The sequence below is a fragment of the Hordeum vulgare genome, chromosome 4H, assembly GCF_904849725.1.
Source record: "Hordeum vulgare subsp. vulgare chromosome 4H, MorexV3_pseudomolecules_assembly, whole genome shotgun sequence".
NCBI lineage: Eukaryota > Viridiplantae > Streptophyta > Magnoliopsida > Poales > Poaceae > Hordeum > Hordeum vulgare.
This window is the reverse complement of record NC_058521.1, coordinates 350,723,449-350,734,203: the sequence shown is the minus strand read 5'-3', so window position 1 is coordinate 350,734,203 and position 10,755 is coordinate 350,723,449.

The window sequence follows — 10,755 nt, the reverse complement described above, 5'->3', positions numbered from 1 at the left end:
TCTTCTTCTTCATCATCGTCATGGTTTCCAACCATAGTTATTCTTCATCTTGCTTGGGTAGGTTTGTCTTGTTCTTCTTGGAGGTGCACCTAGGAGTCCACTTCTTCAAGGTAAAACCTTACACTTGAGAAAAATGGCAATTGATGCTTCTGGGGCTTATCGAAATAGGACTAAAGTGTCCCTTCTCTTATTAGGTAAATAAGTATGTCATCCATTAGGGAAACACAATATTTCTCCAACATTACATAAGCATCTTGCTTATGGGATATGTGAGAAGAACGAGCATTGGTTTTGGATGGTCTCTTGTCCAAGGGTTTCTGGTCCCACCTAATCTAGTTCTTCGTGTCCACCCTCCTCATGGACATGATTGGTGGTGGTCGAGGTGGAGTATTGGCCATAGTCTAATGACTTACAGCTAAGACCTATGGTCATCGCCTGACCATATTACGGATCGGTACAACTTCGGGGTTTCAAGGAGCTTAGGATGTGTGTAAACGTCTATCATCTCACCCTTGTGCACAGTTCTTAGATGCCAATAGTCCATCCTATTTCTGCGAATAGAATCATTTAATATCATCAAAAGTACCATATCATATAAGTCAACTCCAACATCACTTATGTTGTTCAACTCCAAGGATATGGGAGAAGGACTAAACTAAAGTCTCAAAAGTATACTATAGCCAACTCACATGTATACCTATGTAAAAAAATCGGAAAGCATACAAGCTGCTAAGCCTGATTATGACACTACAAATCCAATGTCGATGGAGTTCTACATAGCTTCGTGGAGACCCTATAATCGACAAATCATTGCAAGGACTATTACCACAAAATTTCCATGATCTTCCAATCTCATTACCAACTAATCTCCAAGGTCAAGTTTATATAGGTCCTTCAATAAATTTCGACAACTCCAATTTTCCTATCTCAACATCCACCGAGAAACATGGTATCACGATTAAGATCATCGAACTAAATCCAAATTACTCGGAACCATCTAGTTTTACTTAACACCATCACTTGATTAGGATCACCGATTTAAGTCCAAATCTCATGTCGAATGAGAATTCCAACACGTTAGTCCAAGTCATTATCATATATCCACGTCAAGTGATTGTCACAACCAATTATCATACCACCAAGAATTTTAGTTCGGGTTCCCAATTGTCCTACTAAATCCAATTATCTCAATAGTTATGTAAGTTATGCCACTTTATCAACTTTAGTCCATCAAGTTCATGTACCAACATAAGGGTCTTATGATCCACCAAGCGAGCATAGCTACATCCTCAATACACCTATTGTAGTCGCATAAAATCATTTGTCTCCTGGTCAGATATCCTCAGCCAATTCCGCTATGGCATCAATGTTCTCGTGTTAGCTTAAGAATGAAGTATGTTTGTTCAGTATGATCACTAGTTCATAATGAACCTAGTGTTAAACAAGGGTTATTGAAGCTCAATGATGCTCTCGCAAATCATGTACTAAACAAGTGATCAGAGTTTTGAGCTGGTGTAGCTTGTGAGGTCTATGTTGGTCTAGGGAGGGGTTTCCAATCTTGAGGGAGAAGCATAACTCTACGGGTTGAGTACATTGTGGTCAAAGTTTTTAGAGCTAGTCGAGGTGGGTCATCGGTGTATTTTTGCCTTGCTGGTCTTTAGTTGTTTAGAGAGGTGAGAGAGAAAAGTAGAATAGAGGGATTCTCTAAGGGGTGGTATAGTACAAGTGCAACCAAACAAGTTCCGAAAAGGCCAAACAGAACATCAAGATGAGGTAGGTGATATAGTCGCGTACTTGTTGCCTAGGGAAGAAGTTTGACTTATATAAAAGCACAAACAAGCCAAAACAATATGGTTCCAATCGAACCATCACACGGACTCGACTTCGGATAAGGGATTCATGACTTATCCTACCCTAGGGGTTGTCAGACTCAATAGTCATTCTTGCTTCATGTCTTGAAGAAGAGTCTGCTTAGTCTTCTCGGTCTTCTTCAGGTGTCGCTATGTCTCTTGTTGTTGTTCATCAGAACAATCCGGTTTGTTCCTAAAGAATCTTTGGCGACTTCTTATCTGGTGAACTCACGACGAAGGTGGTTTCTCATGGCTGTCGTTGACCTGGTCTTCTATTGCCTTCGTAATCCTATCAATGTATTCTTATCTTTCAAGGCGTCGAAAGTTCCGATTGGATGATACTTTATGCAGTAACATCAACAAGGCATTATAGATTTCCGACATGTCTGTTTTGATGATGACAATATCGACATTGTTTTCCAGCTCACTATGGTGAGGCGGGCCAAATGGCCAGGTTCTCATCCATTGGTGGCTTCCGACACAACCACGATAGGGACAGGGTCTCTCTATTAGTGATGCATATAATGATCTTGCATATCTTATGTCCTCATAATTATAGTCCAAGATTGGATCACACCTTGGTGCAGTATCGAGGATGTCACCATCTTCGGATTCTTTATGTCGTCATGCCTTGAGAAGGTTGTTTCTGTTAGTGTCGTCTTGTCGTAGCATTGCCAACCTTGTCTTCTAAATATGTTGGTGATCGTTTGGTACGGTCGCTTCTTTTCAAGTTACCCATCAGGATTTCAAGGAATCTAGTGGTCAGGGGCATAAGGGTGCTAGCTACCGTTTGTATATTTTTAAAAAGCTAATAGGGGAGCCAAGAGAAAAAGGGTGGAAGTTCTAAGGCCAAAATATTTCGCTTCCTTTGAGAATTTAGAAGAGGTGAGAAATATAGAGGTTTTGTAAATGATATAGAAGGGTCTAGAAAAATGGTTTGTCCTAACGAATGTCCATGCTAACTAAGGGCTTCCTATAGTGAACCTCGCTCAGATGCCACCTCTCAGGGGACCCCGACTCATAAGTCATGACAACCGGATGCATGTGTACAGCGATCCCAGAGATCAATGCTCACTGAACACACAAAAGTTGAATAAGAAGAGTCATACATCCATATATACCGTTTGATACAAATAAATAGCATCAAGGTCAAGTCTTACATAGATAGGGCCACGAAGGGCAAATGCCAAACACAAACTAGCAGCGGAATTTTTTAGCGAAAGTGAGAACCCATGCCATCTTCCTTAACCCTACACGCATTCTCACCAGGGAGCATCCTAGCTTGAATATACGTCACAAAGTAATCTTCATCGTATCCTGTTCTTTCATGCCTGGCCAAGAAAATAAGTGGCAAGCAAGTGAGTACTATGAATGTCCTCGCAAGAAGCCCATGTTTGGAACAAGGCAATAACAATGCATGATATAGCACTAATAGGTAAGTTGCACAAAGCTAGTTTTGAGTGCAATGTCCTCATCAATCAACTTGTAAAAGCATGCATCAAAAGGTTGTAGATATCAATATGAACAAGTTATAGATTTCGTCATAAGTAGGGCTTGAATATCTCATGTTCAATTATCACGTCAACTCATGTGACTTATCTCAAGTATCATCTTTATCACACACACACCAAGTCTGTGAAAACATCTGAACATAGTCTAAGCAGGACCAACCAACTATCCTTGACCATGGAAACGACTAATCGAATAGTTTTACACTCTGCAAAGGTTTGCGCGCTAAACCCATAAGACTCGGTGAACTTCGGTGTCATCCATGACTCGCCGTATATTACATACCGGAGGTAAGCACCCGAACAATGCCTTTCCACTAGTGACACTAAACAAAGAGTCCACACGTTGGTACATGACCCTCATGATGTATATCATACAAGACTCGCTCCAGATCGTACCATCCAACAGGGAACTCAACGGTGTTCCCCATGTGTGTAAAAACATCCCATGGTCGCCGTTCTTGGCATGACCCCGTATCGAGAGTGACCATGCCACTCCCGCCACTAGTAATGCGGACTCTTCGCTAGCATCAAACAAAGTAGTCAACAAATCTCGTCTCACAAAGGGGTATCATGGTTTCACATGTAAGGTTGGGATGGTCACCCAATCTTAAATCTAACCCATTTTTGAAAGCTCGCACCACTTGTATTGGTACACCACTTCTTTATTAAGTGGTTACCTCACTCAACACCATTTTCCTCAGGAATTAGTGGCACCCAACGAGGTTTTCGAAAATTCTTTGAAGTCATTTCTTTTATCCGACACCATGGATATTCCGGTCCCACTTGTGTAGCTACCCCTAGTATCCTAACTACTTCCCACAAACACAACCCTCATAGGAAGGTAGGGTCATGTTCACTGCAAGTATCAACAAGGAGTTAACATAGAAAACCCACCAAGGTAGTCACCGATTAAACATGATTCAGGTGCAATGGAATGAAGTGCCATATGACATACGTAAACTAGTTTCATAGTCAGAGTCAAAGGGCTGCTTGCCTGGTTTAGAAAAGTCTTCGAAGTCTTCATGGGATTCTAGTCCAACTTCAAGCACCTCGTCTACTTCATCAACTATCGTCGGAACAACCACACTAAGAAACACAACAAGCAAAAAAATAAAAGTGTTGTATAAATAAGAATTTTATTTATCTTGGACATATCCGGTGAAAATAAAAATACCTAAAGTTGCTCTAATGGATTTGGATCATTAAAGACTTTTGAATAGTGGAAATGGAAGCATTATTCACCCCACAAGAAGTCTAAAGAGAATAGTTTATGAAAAATGAGTGGAGGCTCCCATTAAATAGGGCATCATATTAAAAACATTTAGGAAGTGGTTTGAGTGGATTTGGAGTTGGGATGATTTTCCTATGAAATTTCTAGTGTGGAATTAATGAGAAAGGTTGTTATTTATTTGATCTTACAAAAATAATGTATGGGAAAAATGTTAACCATGCCTATATAAATAGGTGATCATTTTATAAACACCTAGGAATTGGAATCCCTCTATTTGGAGTTGATTGGGACTCTCTACAGATTTTGCAATGAGGAATTTGAATATTTCAAATTTGAATCAACAATTTTGGAGCTAGTATGGTTTTCTAGAGATTATACAAGATTCTGGAAAAAATGGAAAAAGGGGGCTTTACCCATTAGACCAACTGCACACTGAGCGCACTATAGCAGAGAGGGGATTGGGTTGGCTGAGCCGCGCGGGGCTGCGATGACGTTGAAAGCACAATTCACGAAGTGTGCCTTCTCCATGGGGAGGCAGGATAAACGGCGAGGTGCGTCCACTTAAATGGGTGGGGCCGGTCCATAGCTAGTTACAGGCGGGCCCACCTAGTACTCCTACCTCTCGTGCACAACAGAGTAGGTAGGGGAGGCCCGAGGAGTGTGCGCAGGTGCGGCGTCCCGGCGGCTTAGGTCGCCCTCGACGATGCTCGGCACTCCGATGGGCTCGCGAGGTCACACTCCTCCCATCCCGGTGCTTGGCGCGAGTAAGGGAGGGCCGGAGTGGCATCGGTTGAGGTGGCTGCGGAGGAGGTCGGCGACTGTTACTAGCCTCGAGCCCGTCGGTGTCGCGGGGAGGAATGACGATGGCGGGAGGGATCTTTGGTGGCTAGGAGGGGACTCTGCAATGGGCATGTTCGAGGAGGATCTTGGCTTGGTTTCTGTTTTTGTGTGGAGTCCGTCGATGGGCTTCGGCCACGGACGATGCTGGAGGCCAGGTGAGACCGATAGGGAAGGTCATGGGGGTTCACAAGACACTAGGCGTCGCAAAGGTTGCTCGGGGAGGCCTTAATTAGCTGGACCGAGGTGGATCGTGGACCAGGTCTATGGCCGCGCTCGACGAGATCTACAAAGGAGAGAGGAGAGAGAGGGAGGAGGGGCCTGGTATGGTGACATACTGAGGACATTGAGGCGACCTCGAGGAGCACAATCCCGCTGCCCAAGATCGACGGGAGCCTTGGAATGGGCAAGCTACAGTGCGGGAGTGCACTGTAGCGCGCTCTAGAGCATTGACTTTGCAAGCCGAGGCATGTCTTTTGCTGGATGGATGTGGCCACACTTGTCTAGGGAACCCAGGGACGAGTAAACAATGTAGGGGTGCTTTGGTTTTCTGTGGAGAATAGTTGGAGGTGAGGTGTGGTAGAAAAGAGGTGGTAACGCTCTTGTGCAGAGAGGAATCCTGGGTTTTTACCCTCCCATGACTGAGATGAGGCCCCGGGGTTTTATATGGGTGTACCTGGAGGTCAGGTAGATGTGTGGTAAAAATCCTAGCCCAAGGAAAACAAGTGAGGTGCACTGGTTATTCATCTTTGGATCCCACCAGAAGGTGTTTGATAGGTGTTTGGGCTAGCAAAGTTTCTCTCCTTTCTATGAAACTTAACATGACCAAATGTTAGGTGAAAATGAGGCTGATCACCAAATTTGGCATTTGGTGATGGAACTTCCCCATGTAAACTCTATAAACCTTAAAAATGGGAATAAATGGGTTTCTCCGGATATATACGTGCAAATTAATTCCCCTTAATGCACCACTTGGCATGGTAGCATTATTTGTGGATTAGAGTATGCCTAAAAAGTTTGGGATCAATTTGAAAAACTTGTCAATGCAAACTTTCCTAATTTTAGAAATCATCAGAAATGGGTTTGAGGAGATTTGGACAAGTGGTGTTGTTCTCCTTGATGCACCTCTTTGTTTGGATTCATTATTAGGGGATTATATCATGCCACAAAATATCAGAACAAAAGGAGAAACTTGGCAATGTAGAGTTGCTCAAATTTGGTTCTAGACAGAGAGGGTTTTGCAATATTTTGGTGAATTAAAACAATTTGGATTCGGATGAAACTTGGCCAGATCATCATATATGGCATGTGCCACTTGATAAAATTTTCCTGGGATTATTTGAGAATATTTCTTATATACATATTTCAAATACATGAAATAAGCACAAAAGGTTTTGAAGGGTTTTGCCCAATATTTTGAACATAATGATGTGTTGAAACTCTTATATATGGAAAGTATATGTCCACTGAGTTTCCCTAATTTTTCGCAAATATTTTGTAAGTATTAACATAATATTACCTTAAAAAAGAACATAAAAGGTATTTCAAAGAAATACAAAGATAACTTTTAAAATAATTAATTTTTGGTTTTGGGAGGTCTTTTTCATAATAGGATGCACCTGACGCACGGGGCCCTGCGGTCAGTGGCCGAGACCAGCGCGGGGCACGAGGCTAGGCCACCGACAGGTGGGGCACACCTCTCGGGGTCATCTCCTACCTCCAGCCAGAGAGCAGGAGGAGGACGCCGACGAGGTTGCCGACGTGCTCAAGCTCCAATGATCACGGGAATGGGTCCGCCTGACCGTCGCCTACCTGCTGGTGGTCGAAACAACGACAGGGAGGCAGGGGTTCGCCGACGACGAGGAGGCCGTGGCACATGGGTTTCGAGAAGTGGTCGAGGGGTTGGCTAGAGACACGAAAAAGCTCAGGCGAGTTGGGGGAAAGCTTCCTCGGGTCAAGGGGGTCAGTTTGGTGGGTTGAGGAGCGCAGGATCCGTTGTTTAGCCGGAGATCGACTAGAGTTCCGAGGAGGAGGGGCACCGGGGCTCTGCTGGTTTGCTCGGGTGGCTAGGGAGGTGCTAGTGGATGCGGCAAAGCTATCTGAGGGGTGCTGGAGCGAGGGGGGGATATTTATAGGCCCGCAACGGTGAGCAGATTCGGGAGCGCCGATGACTCACCGTGGCGCGCATGGGGGTGCAGAGAGAGGTCAGGGTTGAAACCGCTGTCTCAGGACGTGGTATTGGACCGCCCGAACCGTCTGCAGTAGAGAGAGGGAAAGAGAAGGCGAGCATTCGTGGCCGCCCAAACTTGGCCGATTCTGGAGCGCAAGGCACGCGTCACGCGAGCTCTACCGCGAGAGAGGACGGGCCCTGAGGCTTGCCTGACGCAGAGGGGTTGTCGGGGAGGAGGTTGTACATCTCAGGGGAGGCTGGAACTGGCCGAGGGCGTCGCCCCACCTTGGTGACTCCCTGTAGCGCGCCTAGAGCGCAGTTTTGGCATGCCACGACATGCTGGTGCGCTCTAAGGCACTTTGGACGTGTCTAGCATGTCCTAGCACTTGCTGGGGGTGTGGCTAGCCGTTTGGTTTTAGTGGGAGCTTCGGCTGGTCAAAGGAGGCAAGAAATAATGGTGCTGTCAGTCATGAACTGAGGTCTAAATTGGGGTTTTTGGCCTTTCAACTTTGAACTAGTTATGGGCCAGTTGACTGGGGTTAGATACAGGTGTTGGCTGCTTAATCTAAGAGTTTGAAGCAAAAGACTTTGGTTTAGCAGTGGCTAAGGTGGGTTTCTCCTATCTGTAAGAAGGTCTTCGACAGTGGTCAAACGGGGTTGCACCCGACCACTGGTGTTGGGACTTAACAGGTTTAGTTTTGGTGGTAAACCATGGAGTTCCAGCAAATTTGAGCTCCAAAGGACAAGTTTAGCTTTGTAAACTTGAAATCACTCCAATATGACCAGATCTGTTCCTTCCAAAGGGAGTGTGGGCAAACTAAGTCCCACAAATCCCACTTTTGGTGTGGAACCCTCATTTGAGGTATTAGGCACTCCTGCAAAGTTTTAGCCTCATTGGACAAACTTTTCTATGTAGAGTTTCTCTAACTTGATTCTGGACGGACAGGGTTTTTGGGTCACTTGGGGTCTTTATCCACCTTTGATCAAGGTGGAACTTTATGTGGACACCAAACAAGGCTTAGGGACATCACTGAAATTTTCTAGGAATTTATTGAGAATATTTCCACTGGAAATATTTCAAAATGCCAAAACAAACAAAAATAGCTTTTATAGTTTTAATCGATAAATACAATATAAAATGGTGTTTAAAATCCTATGTATGGAAAATATATGTCCTTTTGATCATCTCTAAATTTAATCAGATTTTTCCAAAGCAGAAAAGTATTTTTCCATGTTGGAATACCAATTCTGACCTTAGAATGGACAAGTTATTCAATTAGGAAAATACTCACAAAAATAATTTATTTTTGTGGTTTTGAAATATAAAGATAGGTAAAAATCAGATTACCAAATATGAGTAGTCGCACCGCTTATTAGAATGGACATGAAGTGCAACTCAAGGTGGTTTTACTTTGGTTATCAAAGGTTTTTGGAAATCAGTATAATACCAACAGAATTTAGGGTTTTAAAACCTCACATGATCAAGCATACAAGCATACAATGTCAATCATGGCACTCACAACATTAGTTTTGAAAAAGTTTTAACAAGCTCAGAATTTTACAATAAAGACAAGTGGTAGCAAAAACACGGTGTAACAGACCTATCCCCCTTACAAGAATTTCGTCCCCAAGATTCCTAAGCTAGGTGCTAAAAAGGTCTAGGAACTCAGATCGGAGATAGTCTTCACGCTCCCATGTAGCTTTGGCTTCGGTGTGGTTGCTCCATTCAACCTTGAAATACTTGATGGTGCGGCTTCGAGTGCATCGCTCTGCGTCATCCAGAATGCAGATTGGCCTCTCATGATAGGTAAGATCAGACTGAAGGTCAATGGCCCGGTGATCAATGTCCTTATAAGGATCGTAATGACTTGGCGTCTGGAGACACTTCTGAAGCTGTGACACATGGAAAACGTTGTGCTCACCTGAATGTTCCGGAGGTAATTCCATCTAATAAGCGACCTCTCCACGCCTTGCCGTGATCTTGAATGGCCCAATGAACCTTGGAGCGAGTTTCCCTTAACGTGGAAACACTTGGTTCCCTTGAGAGGTGTGACACGGAGGTACACGAGATCTCCGGGAATGAACTCCACATTCCTGCAGCGAGAGTCCGCATAACTCTTTTGTCTTGACTTGGCTGCCTTCATATTTTCTTGGACTAGTTGCACATTCTCTTCCGCCCGGTGCAAAACTTTTGGTCCCAAAATCAGCCCATCTCCGGTTTCTGACCAGTTGAGCGGTCTACGGCATTTCCGTTCATACAACACTTCGTACGGGGCCATCTGGAGACTAGACTCGTAGGTGTTGTTGTATGAAAAGTCAGCGAACGACAGACAGTCTTCCCATTTGGCTCCATGCGATAGGACGCATGCGCGGAGCATATCTTCGAGTATCCGATTCACCCTTTCCGTTTGCCCTCCCGTCTGCGGGTGGAAGTTGGTGCTGAAAGAGAGCTTGCTACCGAGGGCTTCCTGAAGTTTCCTCCAAAACCTTGAGGTGAACTGCGTGCCTCGGTCAGATACAATCTCCTTGGGAACTCCATGAAGGCTTACTATGCGCTCGATATAGAGACTAGCCAACTTTTTCCCGTCATATGTGGTGTTGATAGGGATGAAATGGGACACTTTGGTCAAATGGTCGACAACAATCTATATCGAGTTATGTCCCTTGCTAGACCTTGGTAGGCCGGTAATGAAATCCATCCCTACCTTGTCCCACTTCCATTCCGGCACGTGGAGAGGATGTAGCAGTCCTGCGGGTCGCTGATGCTCAGCCTTAACTTGCTGACACACATCGCACTTGGCCACATACGACGCGATTTCCCTCTTCATGTCGTGCCACCAGAATATTTCTCAGAGATCTTGATACATCTTGGTACCACCGGGGTAAATGGAGTAGGGTGTATCATGAGCTTCCCGTAGGATGAGTTCCTTGAGTTTGGACTTGTTGGGTATGCATAAACGTTTCCCAAACCACACCACTCCTTGATCATCCTCCAAGAATCCTCGGGCTTTGCCTTCAGGAATCTTGTTCTTGATACCTTCGATGCTCTTGTGACCCTTCTGGGCCTCCTTGATGTCGTCTTCCAGCGTTGGTTTGACTTCGAGATTATATAGGAATCCTGGTTCCACCAGTTCCAATCCGAAGTTCTCCAATTCT